Source organism: Musa acuminata, chromosome BXJ2-5 (assembly GCF_036884655.1).
Source record: "Musa acuminata AAA Group cultivar baxijiao chromosome BXJ2-5, Cavendish_Baxijiao_AAA, whole genome shotgun sequence".
NCBI lineage: Eukaryota > Viridiplantae > Streptophyta > Magnoliopsida > Zingiberales > Musaceae > Musa > Musa acuminata.
The window spans coordinates 21,266,330-21,287,083 of NC_088342.1; positions in this window are offsets into that span (position 1 = coordinate 21,266,330).

The following is a 20,754-nucleotide window of genomic DNA, read 5'->3' on the forward strand; positions in this document are numbered from 1 at the left end:
TTATCGAGTGATGTATGCTATGTTTATGAATTGCACAGGGTTATGAATTGATAGATTATAGAGGTGAAATTTGATCTGAATGTTTTCTTAGTGACCTCAAACGTGTGTTTGGATCCTGGGTTAGTTGAGACAAAAAAAAAATTTTAAATATCATGGATATTTTTAGGGGTGTGACAGCGGCGCCCGAAGGGGGCGCCCACCCGCAGCGGCATCGCCACCAGCGAGCGTGCCCTCGCCCCACCGCACAGCCCGCCGCCGGCAGGGTGGCGGCAGCGGTAGCAGCGAAAGGGGGAAAGGGCATTAGGGTTTTCTGGGAAAAAGACAGTTTTGCCCCTCGGAATTTGAGAAATTCCAGTTTCTATCTTCTGTCCAAATTATGAAAATACCCTTAGGAATTGAGAAATTCCCTACATGTCCCTGATTTCAGAAAAATATTAATTAATTAAAAGGTTTAATTGATTATTATTTTTATTATTATCTAGTAGTCCTACATGATGATGATTATTTATACATGTGATGTACGATGTATGGACGGATGATCATGGACCGTGTGATGTGTGTACTTGTGATTATTATTATTGAGGTCTGCGAACCTCCATTATATTTCTCGTTTATTGTCGGGCCTGCGTGCCTATGATTAAGTTGTAATCACATGAGGAGGCGCAGCGGGAGCGTGGATGCGACAGCGGGACCCACGAGACGGACGATCGTGTTGCATGGAGATGCATCAAGATGTCGACGAAACCGACGAGGATGAGATGGACGATCACATGGCATGGAGATGCACCGTTGCACACATAGATCTTGATGTGAGTGATTAGGCCTACTGGCTCGGGCCTAATCATATTAGGTTGTGGTCCATGATCATCTGGTGTGATTGCTTATACACATACTAGATATGTATATATATTTGCATGTGATGTAGATATATATTAAATATGTATATGTGTGACATGTCATATTAGGAGACCAAATCATAGAAACATCTCTCGATAATATTAAGTCGGTAAACGTGAGGCAATTAGATTGACCCACGTGGCCTTCCATCGTTATGAGTAGGAACCGAATCCCGGTGTAGGTTGAGTTGGTCGAGTCCCTCGAGACTCACCTATATCGCGATTCGCTATCTTGCTTACGACATAGAGATGTCACCGGTGACCTGAGGGCATGGTATGCTTGGTCGAGTCCCTTGAGGGTATATCATCAAATCAGACTCATCTTGTAACGAAGATGTTGACTTAACCGAGCATCATGGTTGGTCGAGTCCCTCGAGGCCATGGTGATTCGGAGGCCGAACAGGACGGGAATCACAAGGAGTTGTGATCGGTAAGAGTTGCCTACCTTTTAGGCTTAGTGTGATTGGTCGAGTCCCTCGAGGTTACACTAAGACGCTGATTGGATCCTGATCCCCACTAGAAGTCTGCCGGAGACTTCCGTTTCACGTGCTGAGGGTGTCGCGTGACTCGTTAGTAAAATAGTGGGAGCATATTAAGATAGAAGTCCATATCTTGATAGTTTATTTCTTACAAAATCTTGATGTTATTCATTTCTGCTACATCTTTATTTTCAGAAAATGTCGCTTTCAAATCCCTTACGTGGCATACTTGATGTCAACCGCCTCACTGGTCCAAATTATACGAATTGGCTCCGTAACTTGAGAATTGTTCTCACAGCGGAGAAAATCGTGTACGTCCTTGATACAGTGATGCCTACGCCCGAAGAAGGGGCAAGCGAGGATGAGATCGCTCGCTACGTGAAGTACATTGATGACTCCACTCTTGCTCAGTGCTATATGTTGGGCTCTATGACTCCTGAGTTACAGAGACAACATGAAAAGATGGATGCCAGATCCATTCTCCTACATGTCCGCAAATTGTTTGAGGAACAGGGAAGGACTCAACGATATGAGATATCCAAGAGCCTTTTCCGCGCTAGGATGACTGAGGGGACACCGGTTCAGAACCATGTCCTAAAGATGAAGGAGTGGATAGAGAAACTCACAGGTCTAGGAATGGTCCTAGAGGATAACTTGTGTGTGGACATTGTGCTCCAGTCCCTACCAGATTCCTTTTCACAGTTCATAATGAATTTTAATATGAACAAGCTTGAGGTGACTCTCCCAGAGCTCCTCAATATGTTGAGGGAGGCAGAGAGTACTATTAAGAAAGAGAAGCCAATTCTCTACACTGGTGAGACCAGAAAGAAAAGGAAAGCAGAAAAGTCACTTAAGAAGGGAAAGGGCAAGGGCAAACAAGGTAAAGCAAAGATTGCTAAGAAAGACCCAACAAAGGACAAAGGCCAGTGCTTCCACTGTGGTAAAGATGGGCACTGGAAGAGAAACTGCAAAGAGTACCTTGCAGAAAGGGCGAAACAAAAGCTTGATGAAGCTTCAGGTACATTAATGATCAGTCTCCATTTGTCAGACTCTTATGATAACACATGGGTATTGGATACCGGTAGTGCTTATCATATATGCAATTCGTTGCAGGTTCTGGCAAGGCCTAGGAGACTAGAGAGAGGCGAGATGGACCTCAAGATAGGTAATGGAGCAAAAGTTGCTGTATTAGCTGTTGGCGAGGTCACCCTACATCTGCCTAGTGGAGCTTTTATTGCATTAGATGCATGTTATTTTGTTCCTTCTATTATCAAAAATATTATCTCCATTTCATGTTTAATAGTTAGTGGATATAAATTTGTTTTTGAGAACAATGGTTGTTCGATATTATTAGATGATAAGATCATCACGAAAGGAACATTGCATAATGGTTTATTTATGTTAGACACCACTCCACATATCATGAATGTAAATGTGTCCAAAAGGAAACGAGATGAGTTGAACAGTGCATACCTGTGGCATTGTAGGCTAGGTCACATCCATGAAAGAAGGATTCAAAAGTTGCTAAATGATGGATATCTAGATCCATTCGACTATGTGTCATATGCAACTTGAGAGCCTTGCATTCGTGGAAAACTGACCAAATCTCCATTTAGTGGAACTGGAGAGAGAGCCACTGAGTTGTTGGAACTCATACATAGTGATGTATGTGGACCCATGTCAACTCATGCCATTGGAGGTTACTCCTACTTCATTACATTTACTGATGATTTCTCAAGGTATGGATATGTGTACTTAATGAAGTACAAGTCCGAGGCCTTTGAGAAATTCAGAGAGTATAAGAATGAGGTGGAGAACCAGACTGGAAAGAGTATCAAAACTCTTCGATCAGATCGAGGAGGTGAGTACTTAAGTATAGAGTTTACTCAGTTCCTCAAGGACCATGGGATATTATCCCAATCGACACCTCCTTACACACCTCAACTCAATGGTGTCTCTGAAAGGAGAAATCGTACGTTATTAGATATGGTACGGTCCATGATGAGTTTCGCTGACCTACCCATCTCATTCTGGGGATATGCCTTAGAAACCGCAGCTTACCTTCTGAACAGAGTTCCAACTAAGTCGGTAGTGTCTACACCATATGAGATATGGAAAGGAAAGAAGCTTGATCTTAAGGTTGTTAAGATTTGGGGCTGCCCTGCCCACGTTAAAAGACACAACCCCGATAAGTTAGAATCAAGGACAAAGCGATGCATATTTGTGAGATACCCCAAGGAAACTTGTGGGTATTATTTCTATCATCTCGAGGACCAAAATGTCTTTGTAGCTAAGAGAGCAGTGTTCTTTGAGAAGGAACACATTCTTGGCGGAGACAGTGGGAGAATGATAGAGTTGAGCGAAGTTAGAGAACCAAGCTCAAGCACCACTCTACAGTCCGAGTCTGTTCAGGTACCTAATACACAAGTTTCAACTTTACGCGGGTCTGATAGAGTATCTCATCCTCCTAAGAGATATGTGGGACATATTAGAGGAGAGGATGCTGAGGATATTGATCCTCAGACCTACGAGGAGGCTATTGTGAGTATAGACTCCGGGAAGTGGCAAGAAGCCATGAATTCTGAGATAGATTCTATGTACTCCAATAAGGTTTGGAACCTAGTTGATGCGCCCGAAGGTATTGTACCCATCGGTTGCAAATGGATCTTTAAGAAAAAGATCGGAGTAGATAGAAAGGTAGAGACCTATAAAGCAAGGCTAGTGGCTAAAGGGTATCGTCAAAGGCAAGGTGTTGACTACGACGAAACCTTCTCACCCGTAGCAATGCTAAAATCCATCAGAATTCTATTGGCTATTGCAGCACACTGTGATTATGAGATATGGCAGATGGATGTGAAAACCGCATTCCTCAATGGGAACCTCAAGGAGGAGGTGTATATGATGCAATCTCAAGGATTTGTGTCCAAGAACTGCCCAGATAAAGTGTGTAGGTTGCTTAAATCCATTTATGGACTAAAGCAAGCTTCCCGAAGTTGGAACATAAGATTTGATGAGTCAATCAGATCTTATGACTTCGTTAAGAACGAAGATAAGTCTTGTGTGTACAGGAAGGTAAGTGGGAGCGCTATCACCTTTTTGGTGTTATATGTGGATGACATCCTCATCATTGGGAATGACGTAGGAATGCTATCCACAGTAAAGACTTGGTTATCTAGACACTTCTCCATAAAGGACTTAGGGGAAGCATCCTATATCTTGGGGATTAGAATCTATAGAGATAGATCCAAGAAGATGCTTGGCTTGTCCCGGTCCAAGTACATAGAAACCATTGTCAAAAGGTTTGACATGGAAAACTCCAGAAGAAAGGGCAAACATGAATATGATACCTTATCCCTCAGCAATAGGGTCTATCATGTATGCCATGCTATGTACTAGGCCTGATATAGCGCATGCTCTGAGTGTCACGAGCAGGTATCAGGCGGATCCAGGCTTGGAGCACTGGAAAGCAGTAAAGTGTATCCTTAAGTACTTGAGAAGGACTAAGGATCTTTTACTTGTATATGGAGGTAATAGCCTTAAGGTTGAAGGCTTCACTGACTCAAGTTTTCAGTCTGATGTCGATGATAGCAAGTCGAATTCAGGGTATGTGTACACCTTGAATGGAGGAGCAGTGTGCTGGAAGAGTTCCAATCAAGATACCACTACTGACTCGACCACAGAGGCGGAGTACATTGCTGCATCGGATGCAGCAAAGGAGAGAGTCTGGGTGAAGAAGTTCATCACAGATTTGGGAGTTGATATAGATAGCGACAATTCGACTTCCTTATATTGCGACAACAACGGGGCAATTGCTCAAGCGAAGGAACCTAGGTCTCATCAGAAATCTAAGCATATTCTGAGGAGGTTCCACCTTATCAGAAAGATCGTGACCCGAGGAGATGTAGCAGTGGAAAGAGTTCCATCCGAAGATAACATCGAAGATCCACTGACAAAGCCGTTGTCTCAGATTGTCTTTGAGCGTCACAGGGGTCTGATGGGGATCAGACACATAGGTGATTGGCTTTAGGTCAAGTGGGAGATTGCTAGTCATAGGTGCCCAGCAAGCCAATCACGTGAGTGATGGCACGTGTGACTTGATACAGAATCTTTTTGCTTATTATATTTTGGCGTATATCACTTTATAACTATTGCATAAATGCATATATATATTGTGATGTCCTTGGATTTGTGCAATGGGAATCGGATCGTGATGAGATCACGATAATGAGATCGATTCACCTTTAAACACATATCCTAAATAATCCCGGTCATAGGTTACTCGAGAAGGATATCGTGATAACCGGATAGACTGGTGTGCTGTATACCCGTCCATATGATGGATGCAGCTGGTCTCATAGCTGCTCGTGTAGGGACACTAGGGATACAGTACAGGTGCTCATTGGAGAATGAGTTCACTGATTGATCCGCTTACGGAATGCTAGATGGTTGATGATGCCTTATTGTCAGACAGCGATTCCGTAGTCCTAGTGGTGTATCTGGTCCTTAGACTTGAGACACCAAGGATGTCTTGTATGAGTGCTCCACTCTTTGATACCAGACTTATAGGTTTGGCTGTTCCCAGATCTAGTACAGCTGGTCATTGGGAGTGGTAGTCGACCTTACGAGGGCTATTGAGTGTCGACAGAGGATCATCCACTCTCGGCGTCATGAGAGGAATATCCCATGTGTTCTTGCTCAGACAAATCCCTGGCTAGGGTCATTCGGGTTGAGAGAGAAAGAGTTCTCCGGGAGAATCCGATTAGAGCGAGACTCGAGTAGAAACCGTATGGGTCTGACAACACCATGCTCGATATACGGTCTCTGGGATATTAGATCGATGAGGGACTATAGGTACATGGTAACTGAGGACAGACAGGTCCAATGGATTGGATTCCCCTGTATCGTCTAGGGACTACGGCGTAGTGGCCTAGTACGTCCGTAGTCGATGAGTCGAGTGAATTATTACAGAGATAATAATTCACTGAGTTAGAAGGAGTTCTGACAGGTATGACTCACGGCCAGCTCGATATTGGGCCTAGAGGGTCACACACATATGGTAGGCATTGCGATGAGTAAAGGTTTGGATATGAGATATCCGACGGTGCCCTTGTCTTATTGGATGCAGATCCAATACCCACTAGGGAAGGACCCATTAGGGTTTGACACGGGATCTCTATAAATAGGAGGGATTCACAGCCTCATAGGCTAGAGTCTTTGCTTGCCTTTCCTATTCTCCTCTCCCTCTCCACCTCAGAGTAGGCCTGGAGTTTTGAGGAGCGTCGTCGCAACCCTGCTGTGTGGATCACCGCTAGAGAGGAGGACGCTTGACCTCCTTCACCCTCTCCTAAGGATCTGCAAGGAAACAGGGATATACGATCTCCCTAGGTAACACAATCTCTATATGCAGTTTTGTGTTTTGCGGATTTTTGCGCACCAATCTTCGCACGACGACGAACATCTTTTTGGGAATCGGGGATTTTTGTTTTCTTGTTCTTCCGCTGCGCATATGATGTCGCCCCCCATGATTTCCCAACATACACCATATGAGATTTGGAAAGGGAAGAAGCATGATCTTAAGGTTGTTAAGATTTGGGGCTGCCCTACCCACTTTAAAAGATACAACCCCGATAAGTTAGAATCAAGGACAGAGCGATGCAAATTTGTGGGATACCCCAAGGAAACTTGTGGGTATTATTTCTATCATCTCGAGGACCAAAAGGTCTTTGTAGCTAAGAGAGTAGTGTTCCTTGAGAAGGAACACATTCTTGGTGGAGACAGTGGGAGAATGATAGAGTTGAGTGAGGTTGGAGAACCAAGCTCAAGCACCACTCTACAGCCCGAGTCTGTTCAGGTACCTACTACACAAGTTTCAACTTTATGCAGGTTTGATAGAGTATCCCATCCTCCGGAAGGATATGTGGGACGTATTAGAGGAGAGGATGTTGAGGATTTTGATCCTCAAACCTACGAGGAGGCCATTATGAGTATAGACTCCGGGAAGTGGTAATAAGCCATGAATTCTAAGATGGATTCTATGTACTCTAATAAGGTTTGGAACCTAGTTGATGCGCCCGAAGGTATTGTACCCATCGGTTGCAAGTGGATCTTTAAGAAAAAGATCGGAGTAGATGGAAAGGTAGAGACCTATAAAGCAAGGCTAGTGGCTAAAGGGTATCGTCAAAGGCAAGGTGTTGACTACGACGAAACCTTCTCACCCGTAGCAATGCTAAAATCCATCAGAATTCTATTGGCTATTGCAGCACATTGTGATTATGACATCTGGCAGATGGATGTGAAAACCGCATTCCTCAATTGGAACCTCGAGGAGGAGGTGTATATGATGCAATCTCAAGGATTCGTGTCCAAGAACTACCCAGATAAAGTGTGTCGGTTGCTTAAATCCATTTATGGACTAAAGCAAGCTTCCCGAAGTTGGAACATAAGATTTGATGAGGCAATCAGATCTTATGACTTCGTTAAGAACGAAGATGAGCCTTGTGTGTACAGAAAGGTAAGTGGAAGCGCTATCACCTTTTTGGTGTTATATGTGGATGACATCCTCATCATTGGGAACGACGTAGGAATGCTATCCATAGTAAAGGCTTGGTTATCTAGACACTTCTCCATGAAGGACTTAGGGGAAGCATCCTATATCTTGGGGATTAGAATCTATAGAGATAGATCCAAGAGGATGTTGCGCTTATCCTAGTCCAGGTACATAGAAACCATTGTCAAAAGGTTTGGCATGGAAAATTCTAAGAGAGGTCTCATACCGATGAGACATGGGATATCGCTTTCTACTAGTATGTCCCCAAAGACTCCAAAAGAAAGGGCGAACATGAATATGATACCTTATGCCTCAGCAATAGGGTCTATCATGTATGTCATGCTATGTACTAGGCCTGATATAGCGCATGCTCTGAGTGTCACGAGCAGGTATCAAGCGGATCCAGGCTTGGAGCATTGAAAAGCAGTAAAGTGTATCCTTAAGTACTTGAGAAGGACTAAGGATCTTTTACTAGTATATGGAGGTAATAGCCTTAAGGTTGAAGGCTACACTGACTCAATTTTCAGTCTGATATCGATGATAGAAAGTCGAATTCAGGATATGTGTACACCTTGAATGGAGGAGCAGTGTGCTGGAAGAGTTCCAATCAAGATACCATTACTGACTCGACCACAGAGGCGGAGTACATTGCTGCATCAGATGTAGCAAAGGAGGGAGTTTGGTTGAAGAAGTTCATTACAGATTTGGGAGTTGTTCCGGATAGCGAGAAGTCGACTTCCTTATATTACGACAACTATGGGGCGATTACTCAAATTAGGGAACCCGGGTCTCATCAGAAGTGTTCTGAGGAGGTTCCAACTTATCAGAGAGATCGTAACCCGAGGAGATGTAGCAGTGGAATGAGTTCCATCCGAAGATAACATTGCAGATCCACTGACAAAGCCGTTAACTCAGATTGTCTTTGAGCGTCACAGGGGTCTGATGGGGATCAGACACATAGGTGATTGGCTTTAGATCAAGTGGGAGATTGCTAGTCATAAGTGCCCAGCAAGCCAATCACGTGAGTGATGGCACGTGTGACTTGATACAGAATCTTTGTGCTTATTATATTTTGGCGTATATCACTTTATAATTATTGCATATGTGCATATATATATTGTGATCTCCTTGGATTTGTACAATGGGAATCGGATCGTGATGAGATCACGATAATGAGATCGATTCACCTTTAAACACATATCCTAAATAATCCCGGTCATAGGTTACTCGAGAGGGACATCGTGATAACCGGACAGACTGGTGTGTTGTATACCCGTCCATATGATGGATTCAGCTGGTCTCATAGTTGTTCGTGTAGGGACACTACGGATACAGTACAGGTGCTCATTGGAGAATGAGTTTACTGATTGATCCGCTTACGGAATGCTGGATGGTTGATGATACCTTATTGTCAGACAGCGATTTTGTAGTCCTAGTGGTATATCTGGTCCTTAGACTTGAGACACCAAGGATGTCCTGTATGAGTGCTCCACTCTTTGATACCAGACTTATAGGTTTGGCTGTCCCATATCTAGTACAGTTGGTCATTGGGAGTGGTAGTCGACCTTACGAGGGCTATTGAGTGTCGATAGAGGATTATCCACTCTCGGCGTCATGAGAGGAATATCCCATGTGTTCTTGCTCAGACAAATCCCTGGCCAAGGTCATTCGGGTTGAGAGAGAAAGAGTTCTCTAGGAGAATCCGATTAGAGCGAGACTCGAGTAGAAACCATATGGGTCTGACAACACCATGCTCGATATACGGTCTCTGGGATATTAGATGGATGAGGGACTATAGGTACACAGTAACTGAGGACAGATAGGTCCAATGGATTGGATTCCCCAATATCGTCTGGGGACTACGGCGTAGTGGCCTAGTACGTCCGTAGTCGATGAGTCAAGTGAATTATTACAGAGATAATAATTCACTGAGTTAGAAGGAGTTCTGACGGGTATGACTCACGGCTAGCTCGATATTGGGCCTAGAGGGTCACACACATATGGTAGGCATTGCGATGAGTAGAGGTTCGGATATGAGATATCCGACGAAGCCCTTGTCTTATTGGATGCAGATCCAATACGTACTAGGGGAGGACCCATTAGGGTTTGATAGGGAACCTCTATAAATAGGAGGGATTCAGAGCCTCATAGGCCAGAGCCTTTGCTTGCCTTTCCTATTCTCCTCTCCCTCTCCACCTCAGAGTAGGCCTGGAGTTTTGAGGAGCGTCGTCGCAACCCTGCTGTGTGGATCACCGCTAGAGAGGAGGACACTTGACCTCCTTCACCCTCTCCTAAGGATCTGTAAGGAAACAGGGATATACGATCTCCCTAGGTAACACAATCTACTCTATACGCAGTTTTAAGTTTCGCGGACTTTGCGTACCAATCTTCGCACGACGACGAACATCTTTTTGGGAATCGAGGATTTTGTTTTCTTGTTCTTCCGCTGTGCATATGATGTCACCCCCAAGATTTCCCAACATGTTTTAGAGGGGTGGTGCCCCGTGCTTCGGGTAGGATTGATTCTGCCAATCGAACGGTACGGGCCTATCGAGGCAAAACCGACGTATCGTAGGTCAGATAACAGGTTTGGCACGGCCTGGAGTTACGGTTACCGAGATGCAATTGGGGCATGGCTCAAGTGTTGGATGGCCGATGTGAGTGGCTCGGACGCTGGATTTGGCCGAGATGCGACTCGGGCATTGGATGGCCGAGGTGCGTGGCTTGGATGCCGGATTTGGCCGAGATACGACTCGGGTGTTGGATTGGACTGAGGTGCGACTCGGGTGTTGGATCAGGCTAAGATGTGACTCGGGCATTAGATTGGCCGCGAGGCGTGGCTCGGGCGTTAGATCAGGCCAAGATGTGACTCAAGCATTAGATTGGGCGCGAGGCGTGGCTCGGGCATTGGATCGGGCCGAGATGTGACTCGGGCATTTGCTTGGCCGCAAGGCATGGCTCAGGCGTTGGATCAAGCCTTTTAGGATCAAGAGCACTAAGTGGGGGGGGTGAATTAGTGCAGCGGAAAACTTTCGACGATTAAAACTGCGTTCGTACGTTGAAATTCGATTCCGACGTAAAAGTTGTTTCGTGCAGATAATAACTTTGAAAGCTTATAGAAATGTATTCGAAGTAAAGTAAGGTAGGAAGTTTGCAGTTAAGATAGAAATAGGAATCTAAGTGCAAACTGAAATATGATGTTCGTACGATAAAATCGATTTCCGACGTAAAACCATTTTCGGAAACTTGAAAGTGAGTTCGTAAAAGAGCAGAAGGCAGTAAGCTATTGAGGAGGTTTGTAGTAAAGATAAAATGCTCAAAGTAAATGTAAACCGAGATTTAGAGTGGTTCGGTCAATCTTGACCTACATCCACTTTTGGCTTCCTCCACCAACGAGGTCACTGACGTCCACTAGAGGCTTTCCTTCAATAGGCGAAGGCCAACCACCCTTTTACAGTTTCACTCCTTTTGACGGGCTTAGGCGACAACCCTTACAAACTTTTCTCTCCTCTCTTGAAAGATCAAAACTTGGAAAAAGAGGGAGGAGAACTTCTAGCCTTTACAACACTTTTGAGCTCTAAAAATCACAGAGTAAGATTGGATTTTTGGTGCTTTTGGTTGCCCTTTCATTGCTGAAAGGGTGGGGTATTTATAGGCCCCAAACCAGTTTGAATTCCGAGCTCAAAACTATCATCTCCCGGAATTTCGGGGTCTGGCGGTTGCACCGCCTGACTGGGGCGGTTGCACCGCCCGGCAGAGCTCGGAGACTGAGCCTCTGGGCGGTGCCACCGCTTGTTAGGGGCGGTTGCACCGCTTGGTAGAGCTCGGAGACTAAGCCTTTGGGCGGTGCCACTGCCTGACAGGGGCGGTTGCACCGACCAGTCTCGCTCGGAGACTGAGCCCAGGCGGTGCCACCGCCTGCCTAGGGCGGTTGCACCGCCCAGCTTTCCTGGGAGACCCTCTCCTGGGAGGTGCCACCGCCGACCCTGGTGGTGCCACCACCTAGTAGGAATTCTGGTCTGAATGGGTTGATCCATTTGGCCCAATTTGGGTCTGTCAAGGGCCCAATTGCCCCCAGATTAAGTTAATGGGATCACCTTCCATTCCTGACTTAATCTTCATACTAACTACGACAATTCTTAAGGCATTTACTACAGCTTGCTCCGGTGCGTCAATCGCTTCTTCCGGCGAGCTTCCGACGAACTTCCGGCAAACATCTGACAAACCTCCGGCGATGCTCCGACGGACTTCCGGCAAACTCCTAGACTTACGACGATCCACTTGGCGAGTTTCGACGAGCTTCTTTTGGCAAGCTCTTGGATTTCTCGGATTTGTTCCCGTAGAACCTCCGACGACTGTCCGGACTTCCATCGAGCTCTCGAACTCCCAACGTGATCATAGTCTTTGACTCCAGCTTAACTCCTACTGCATGTCTTACTTTCATCGTAGTTAATCCTGCACACTTATCTCAACATATGGATTAGATAACAAATGACAAGTGACTTTATCATCAAAATCCGAGATACAACAATCTCCCCCTTTTTTATGATGACAATTAATTGAAAACGGAGTTAACCTTAACTCCCCCTATCTATATGCCATACTTGAGATAAGTCATTCTTGAATTCAAGACCTTTGAAATCAATAGACTTATTGATAAGTTAAGAACTCTTAACCTTATAAATTACTCCCATCATGATTCCTATCATGATGTATCTTACTGAAAATGATGTCAAGACTTGACATCCATTCTCAAGTTTTACATTTCAAATATGAATAATTGTAGCAGTTCAACATAAGATATCAACATGTAAAATTACGATGCAAGTTCTTGATATCTTAATATAATGCAAACATGGCATAATGTAAATATTGCAATCATATTTATCATCGATTCATATATTTTCGATGATGCAAGCATGGCATAATCATAGCATCAATTCATATATCTCTCCCCCTTTGTCATCAATAAAAAGGAAAGCGATATAAATAATTTTTAAGCATAAGTGCGGTTTTATTCATGTCATAACTAGTTTCATGTCATTTTCCGACAGTGAGTGATAGGATACCAATTATGTAAACATCTCAAGGAAAACATGACATGGAGATAGCTTTTAATACTTCTTCCTTTTCATTTGTTATTATCTTTTTGCATGAAGGAGGATGGCTATTTGTGATACCAGCTATTTGTGAGTTTACTTTGAATGAAGTTAAAATCAATGAGAGATTAAATCATATTCTATTTTTACAAGGATCAAGATATGTATGTGAAACAAATCCTTGCAAGTAAAAACACTATCATCCATATTTCAAAAAGAAATTTACACACAGGAATCATTTTATCAAATCCATTTCTCAAAAAATATTTTTCACATGATAAGTGTATGAGAGATATTTTTGCTAGTTGATTTCATATGTCAAAAATCAATTATGAGAATCAAACTTGATATACATATGCTTATTAAGTTCGGAAAAGGATAATGTATCGAGAAAATCCGAATGTTAGGATACCACTAGTTAAGAGAATCCGAAAATGAAATTAACACTTTCATGCATTCGGACAAGACTATACTATAGATTTTCAAATACAATCATGAAGAAAAAACATGCTCATTGTTATGGAAATTTTTGTATAAAAAAAAAACATAATTTCCAACATGTAATTTTAGGCATGTAATTTTAGGTATGTAATGGCAATCAAGTGATTTGATCATTCAATCAATAAAGTCCGAAAAATGATTTTAACAAGTTTATACATTCGGACAACTTAACATTCCTAATTCTCTTCTAATGAAATCAAATTGTTCTTCGCTTAGAGGTTTTGTAAAAATATCAGCTAGTTGATGCTTTGTATCAATGAACTCTATGATTACATCATGATTAGTGACATAATCTCGTATGAAGTGATGTCTAATATCAATATGTTTTATTCTTGAGTGTTGAATGGGATTCTTTGTTAAACATATTGCACTTGTGTTATCACATTTAATGGGAATATTTTTAAGATGGACTTTATAATCTTCTAAGGTGTTTTTCATCCATAGCCCTAAACTCCACTAAACCACACCCTCAAACTGCACCCAAAACAGCCACAAAACAAGCCTAAATTGTAGCCTACATCTACCGATCCACCAACCCTTTCGACCATCACTTCTCTCAACCTATATATGCCTTTTACCTGACAATAAAAGAGAGATCTTAACATCATAGATTTGGAGGCGTATACTATGGCATCTAAGGAGGCAATCATTGCTAAATTCGAAGCCTTGGAGGTGCGAATGGAGAATAAGATTCGGACGCTCTTTACCGAACTCAGATTGGGCCGACCACTAAGCCCGAAAAAATCATATCACGGAGAGAGCTTTGCCCAATCGCACCAGGCCCGAAGAGATGAGTTCCAAGGGAGGGGAGGCTCTATAACTGACCCCAACTATCTATGCATGAGAGTGGACTTCCCTAGATCGGAAGAAAGAGACCCGATTGGTTGGATCTCGCGCGCGGAGCGATATTTTCAGTACCACAAAACCGCGGATGCATCTATGGTGAAAATTACAGCTATACATCTTGAAGGGGATGCTATACAGTGGATTGACTGGTTTGAACATACTTATGGAGTCCTTTCATGGCGACAATTCAAAGAAGGACTACTGATCCGCTTCAGATCAACCGATTACGAGAATATTGACGGACAACTAGCAAAGATCCGACAAACTTTCACCATTCAGGAGTACCAAACCAGATTTGAAAGGTTATCTAATCAAACTCATGATTGGTCTCAAAAATAGCTATTGAGGACCTTCATTGAGGGCTTGAAGCTGGAGATTCGAGGAGAAGTTAAAGCGCGACAACCGTATACGCTTATGGCAACCATCTCTTTCGCACGACATCAAGAGGAGCAATTGAACCATGAAGCTCGGAGGACTAGGATCGTTCCTCAACCAGTAATATTGAAGCCCTCAGCCACCCCTACTGTCGACCAAGTCCCTACACCAAAGAGGTTAACAAGAGAAGAGCTTCGGGAGCGATATGCGAAGGGGTTATGTTGGCATTGCGACGAGCCATGGAGCCGTGAGGATCGTTGTAGTAAAGGGAGACTTCTTATGATTGAACCAGTAGAAGAAGAGGTCATTGAACATCTAGAAGAGAGCCTTGAACATAAAGAAGAAGATGCAGAAGAAGAGCCACAACCGACCAAAGTTACGGTACATGCACTAGCCGGTTACTCAAACCCACAAATGATGAAAGTTGGAGGCCTTCTCAAACAATAACCGATCACTATTCTCATCGACACGGGCAGTACTAATAACTTCTTAAATAGTAAGGTTGCTGTCCAGATGAACTTACCTATTGAGAATTGCAGCAGGTTTGTCGTTAAGGTCGCCAACGGACAGATTTTGAAGTGTGATCGTAGGTGCCCACAGGTGAAACTGTTACTACAGGACCAAGAGATAATTGCAGATTTCTTCTTCCTCCCTCTTGATGATCATGAGGCCATGCACAGAATTGAATTGTTGATGACATTAGGTGATGTTTCCTAAAATTTTATGAAACTAATTATGAAATTTTATAGTAAGGGGAAACAGGTGATACTGCACAGGAAATGTGGGGGCGACGTAACAACGATTTACACACAACAAATGGAGAAGATTTTGCATAAAGTATGCAGCGGCTTTTTGATACAACTTGAGCAGCAAACTAAGGGAGAGCCAACAGAATTTGAAGATCCAAATCTACTTCCTTTGCTTGCTGAATTTTCAGATATATTTGATGAACCGCGTAACCTACCTCTTACTTGTCGGTATGATCATTATATAACAATTCTTCCAGGCAAATGTCCAGCAAATACTTAGCCATATCAGTATCCACATCTCCAGAAGGATGAAATAGAAAGGATTGTAAAAGAGATGCTCAAAATAGGAGTTATTCGGCCAAGTTGCAACCCCTACTCTTCACTAGTGCTCCTCTTACAAAAGAAGGACGGAACATGGCGATTGTGTATTGATTACTGAGCTCTCAATGGCATAGCCGTCAAGGAGAAATATCCTATTCCAATAGTAGATGAATTACTAGATGAGAGGGAGCATAAATCTTCACAAAGCTGGACCTTTGATCCGAGTATCATCAAATACAAGTGTGCGAAGAAGACATACCGAAACCACCTTTTGAACACACAACAACCACTACGAATTTTTGCTTTCTTCAACAGAAGGTGGAATATCTTGGGCATATCATATCAGAGGAAGGTATAGCAGTGGACCCCTTCAAAATAGAAGCAATGCAGAATTGGCCGACCCCGAGGAACATAAAATTACTGCATGGATTTCTGGGTTTAACAGGCTACTGCCGCAAGTTCGTGAAAAACTATGGAAAGATCAGTGCACCACTTACTTCCTTACTGAAAAAAGATACCTTCCAATGGTCGGACAGAGCCTCCGCTACCTTCAACAAACTTAAGGTAGCCATGACGACGACGCCGAGGCTAGCACTACCAGATTTCAGCCGACCCTTCATTATTAAGATCGACGCATTTGGAGTCAGAATTAGAGTCATTCTGTTACAAGATGGTCGACCACTCACATATACTAGCAAGGCATTATCTCCCTCCCATCGAAATATGTCAACATATGATAAGGAGATGCTCGCCATTGTGCACGCAGCAACGAGATGGAGAACCTACTCGATCGGTCGACAATTTCAAATTAAAGCCGACCATAAAAGCCTCAAGTACTTTTTGGAGTAAAAGATATCATCCCTTGAGTAGCAAAAATGGGTAACAAAACTTCTTGGATTTGATTATGAAATAACTTACAAAAAGTGGGAAGAGAATGTTGTTATAGATGCGCTTTCGCAGCTACCTGAGCAAGCTGAATTTTCGGCTGTTTCACTTCCGACCAGTGACTTCCTTAAGGATATTAAGATGGAATGGCAGGAAGATTCGGAGACCAGTAAGATTAAAAAAAAATTAGAGGAAGCACCAATCTCCGTGGCTCATTACAATCGGGACTCAAAAGAATTATGCTATAAGGGACGCATTGTTCTTGTGACAAATTCTACTTGCATCTTCAAGAGCAGATTTTGGATAAAGTTATTCCATATATAGGGTACTAAATTGAAAAAGAGTACGACATATCACCCACAAACCAACAACCAGATGGAAGTTTTAAATAGGTGCTTGGAGACAGCCCAAAGCCACCCACCAAATATGACTATCCAAAGAGAACTCCAGACCCAGCTAAGTGCCATTATTGATCGACGGATCGTGACTCGACGACGACGACCCACTAATGAAGTGCTAATACAGTGGGCGAACCTACCAATAGAAGATGCCACTTGGGAGAACTATGACGACTTGAAGATCAAATTCCCAGAATTCATGAATCATCAGCCTCGAGGACAAGGCTGATTTGAAGAGGGCGGGTCTGTTAGGACTCTAGCTTGGAGAGTCCTAATTGAGAGGGACATTCATGTAAAACCTACCTAAGCCGACCACTATTAAAGAGATGAAGAGGCCGGCTAGGGTTAGGAGGTTGTTTCTTAGAGAAGAATTAGGAGTTGTAAAGGAATAGGAGTCTTGAGTAGGAGTCCTATTAGGAGTTGGTTAGAAGTAGGAGTCCTATTAGGAGTTAGGGTTTAGAAGCCCTATAAATAGTCATGTATTCCTCCTCTTTTCATAAGCAATAGATGAATCTTTTTTGAAGCCTTTAAGCAGCAACTTGGAGGGAGGAACCCCTATAGAGTTCCAAGGAGGCCGATCTCCTAAAGAGATCAACCCCAAGTTTAGAATCATGATGGGTTCTAACAATTTCCTTGTTAGAAGTGCCAAGTCATCGTCACAGTTCTCATCACTTGAGTTTTCTCTCAAGTGGTCATCTAAAGTTCTAAGTGTCATATCCTTCTTGTTCTTTGGAAGGATGTCTTCTTGCACTTCATGAGCCTTGCAAGTCATTTCATAGGTCATTAATGACCCGATTAGTTCTTCAAGAGGGAAGTTGTTAAAATCTTTAGCCTCTTGAATAGCAGTGACTTTAGGGTCCCAACTCTTAGGAAGGGATCTTAGAATCTTATTTATGAGCTCAAAATCTGAAAAACTTTTGCTAAGTCCTTTTAAACCATTGACGACATCCGTGAAACGGGTGTACATGTCGCCAATAGTCTCGCTCGGTTTCATTCGGAAAAGTTCAAAAGAATGTATCAAAAGATTGATTTTTGACTCTTTCACTCTACTTGCACCTTCGTGAGTCACTTCAAGTGTATGCCAAATATCAAACGTGATTTCACAAACCGAAACACGATTAAACTCATTTTTATCAAGCGCACAAAATAAGGCATTCATAGCCTTTGCATTAAGAGCGAAAGTCTTCTTCTCCAATTCATTCCAATCGATCATTGGAAGAGAAGACTTCGAAAATCCATTTTCGACAAGATTTCAAAGTTTAAAATCCATTGAAATAAGGAAGATCCTCATTCGGGTCTTCCAATAGGTGTAGTCCGTCCCATTGAACATGGGTGGATGTGTAATAGAGTGGCCCTCTTGGTTTCCAGTGTATGCCATCTCTCTTGGGTTTTAATCCATTTGAGAGTTAACCCCGCTCTGATACCAATTGTTAGGATCAATAGCACTAAGAGGGGGGGGGGGGTGAATTAGTGCAGCAGAAAACTTTCAACGATTAAAACTGTGTTCATACGTTAAAATCCGATTCCGACGTAAAAGTCGTTTCATGCAGATAATAACTTTGAAAGCTTACGGAAATGTATTTGAAGTAAAGTAAGGCAGGAAGTTTGTAGTTAAGATAGAAATCAAAATGTAAGCGCAAACTGAAATATGATGTTCGTATGATAAAACTGATTTTCAACGTAAAACCGTTTTCGGAAACTTGAAAGTGAGTTCGTAAAAGAGCAGAAGGCAGTAAGCTATTGAGGAGGTTTGCAGTAAAGATAAAATGCTCAAAGTAAATACAAACCGAGATTTAGAGTGGTTCGGTCAATCTTGACCTACATCCACTTTTGGCTTCCTCCACTAACGAGGTCACCGACGTCCACTAGAGGCCTTCCTTTAATAGGCAAAGGCCAACCACCCTTTTACAGTTTCACTCCTTTTGACGGGCTTAGGAGACAACCCTTACAAACTTTTCTCTCCTCTCTTGAAAGATCAAAACTTGAAAAAAGAGGGAGGAGAACTTCTAGCCTTTACAATACTTTTGAGCTCTAAAAATCACAGAGTAAGATTGGATTTTCGGTGCTTTTGGTTGCCCTTTCATTACTGAAAGGGTGGGGTATTTATAGGCCCCAAACCAGTTTGAATTTCGAGCTCAAAACTGTCATCTCCCGGAATTCCGGGGTCTGGCGGTTGCACCGCCTGGCAGAGCTCGGAGACTAAGCCTCTGGGCGGTGCCACCGTTTGTCAGGGGTGATTGCATCGCTTGGCAGAGCTTGGAGACTGAGCCTCTGGGCGGTGCCACCGCTTGACAAGGGCGGTTGCACCGCCCAGTCTCGCTCGAAGATTGAGCCCTAACTGTGCCACCGCCTGTCTGGGGTGGTTGCACCGCCCAGCTTTCCTGGGAGACCCTCTCCTGGGCGGTGCCACCGCCGACCCTGGCGGTGCCAATGCCTAGTAGGAATTCTAGTCCTAATGGGTTGATCCATTCGGCCCAATTTGGGTCTGTCAATGGCCCAATTGCCCCCAGATTAAGTTAATGGGATTACCTCCCATTCCTAACTTATTCTTCATGCTAACTATGACAATTCTTAAGACATTTACTATAGCTTGCTTCGGTGCATCAATCGCTTCTTCCGGCGAGCTTCCGGCGAACTTCCGGCAAACATCCGACGAACCTCCAGCGATGCTCCGACGGACTTCCGGCAAACTCCTGGACTTGCGACGATCCACTTGGCGAGTTCCGACGAGCTTCTTTTGGTAAGCTCCTGGACTTCTCAGATTTGTTCCCGCAGAGCCTCCGACGACCGTCCGGACTTCCGTCGAGCTCTCGAACTCCCAACGTGATCATAGTATTTGACTCCAGCTCAACTCCTGCTGCATGTCTTACTTTCATCGTAGTTAATCCTGCACACTTATCTCAACATATGGATTAGATAACAAATGACAATTGACTTCATCATCAAAATTCGAGATACAACGAGGCCGAGATGTGACTCAGGCATTAGATTGGCCGCGAGGCATGACTCGGGCAATGGATTGAGCCAAGATGTGACTCGGGCATTAGATTGACCACGAGGCGTGGCTCGGGCATTGGATTGGGCCGAGATGTGACTCGGGCATTAGATTGGCCACGAGGCATGGCTAAGGTATTGGATCGGGCCGAGATGTGACTTGGGCATCGGATCCAGACCTATGGGCCGAGTGGTTTATACTCGTGCTCAAGTTTCGGTTCTGGCGGGTCGCTTGTCGAGAGCGAACTGGAGCGACCCGGGCAGAAAATTGATAAGACCCTAAAGTCTTATCGTCACTCTGATACCAATTGATAAGACCCTAAAGTCTTATCGTCGCTCTGATACCAATTGATAAGACTCTAGGGTCTTATCATGGAAGGAAGGGGAGAAAAGGGAATGATAATGATTGCTTCAAGGGGATCGACCTCCTTGATTGCTTTGAGGGGATAGACCCTCTTTGATCACTTTGAGGGGATCAGGTCTTACTATTTGGTATCAGAGCGACGATCCTTGGCATTCTCACTGTAGTATTATTGTAGCTATCTCAAAAAAAAGAAAGAGACACCCGTGGCCACTCCCCTGCTTCCCAAACCCTAGGAGAGCCGATCCCCTCGAAGTGATCAAGGAGGCCGATCCCCTCGAAGCGATCAAGGAGGCCAATCCC